At 44.3% G+C, this 1,046-nt stretch overlaps 1 pseudogene; it reads left to right on the forward strand.

The window, feature by feature from the left end:
- Positions 1 to 17: 17 nt before the first annotated feature.
- Positions 18 to 1,046, forward strand: part of LOC111953333 (cyclin-dependent kinase 15-like) — a 28,406-nt pseudogene continuing 27,377 nt past the window's right edge.

Below are 1,046 nucleotides of genomic sequence, written 5' to 3' on the forward strand. Positions count from 1 at the left end.
TCGTCTGCCGTGTGTTTATTTGCATCCACCACCCTCTCTCTCTCCTGCCTCTCTCTATTCTCTCTCATTCACCTGGCCAGTTGGATGAGACAGACCCGTCCTACTCCAAGCCCCAGCCTCACTGGTTCCACKCGCTGCAGGTCCGCAGGCTGACGGTCCAGAGAGGACGCAGCAACAGTGACCCTATGGGAGGAAAGAGTTTCGATCAGGACTTCCAATGGGTGAGCACTGGGAAGTTTAGCCTGATCCCAGATCTGTTATCAAATCAAATGTTATTRGTCACATACACATGGATAGCAGATGTTATTGCGAGTGTAGCGAAATGCTTGTGCTTCTAGTTCCGACAGTGTAGCAATATCAACAAGTAATCTAACAATTACACAACAACTACCTAATACACACAAATCTAGGTAAAGGGATGAAATAAGAATATGTACATATAAATATATGGATGAGCAATGACCGAGTGACATAGGCAAGATGCAATAGATGGTATAAAATACAGTATATATTTACATATGGGATGAGTAATGCAAGATATMTAAACATCATTATTAAAGTGCCATTAATAAAGTGACTAGTGATCCATTTGTTAYASTGGCCAATGATTTCAAGTCTGTATGTAGGCAGCAGCCTCWCTGTGTTAGTGATGGCTGTTTAACAGTCTGATGGCCAAGAGATAGAAGCCATTTTTCAGTCACTCGGTCCCKGCTTTGATGCACCTGTATGATTACTATGGTGTGTGACAATGACGTTAGGATTTGGCAAGATAGTACAAACAGATCTGGGATCAGGCTTGGTGAGATAGGTGGCACCTGGTTATATCTGMAATGTACCTGCAGTTACCTCACTCTGTCAATATGAAGATGTACTGTAAATGTTTGAGGTCGGCACCTTGCCCCACCTAACACGCGCGTGTCCGTCCTCACAGAAAACAGGCCTAGAGTTTGGCACAGCTAACTCCTACCTGAACCTGGAGAAGATAGGGGAGGGGACATACGCTACAGTCTACAAGGGAATCAGCCGGTCAGTATCAATCAATCAAT

This window comes from Salvelinus sp. IW2-2015, linkage group LG27 (assembly GCF_002910315.2).
Source record: "Salvelinus sp. IW2-2015 linkage group LG27, ASM291031v2, whole genome shotgun sequence".
Lineage (NCBI taxonomy): Eukaryota > Metazoa > Chordata > Actinopteri > Salmoniformes > Salmonidae > Salvelinus > Salvelinus sp. IW2-2015.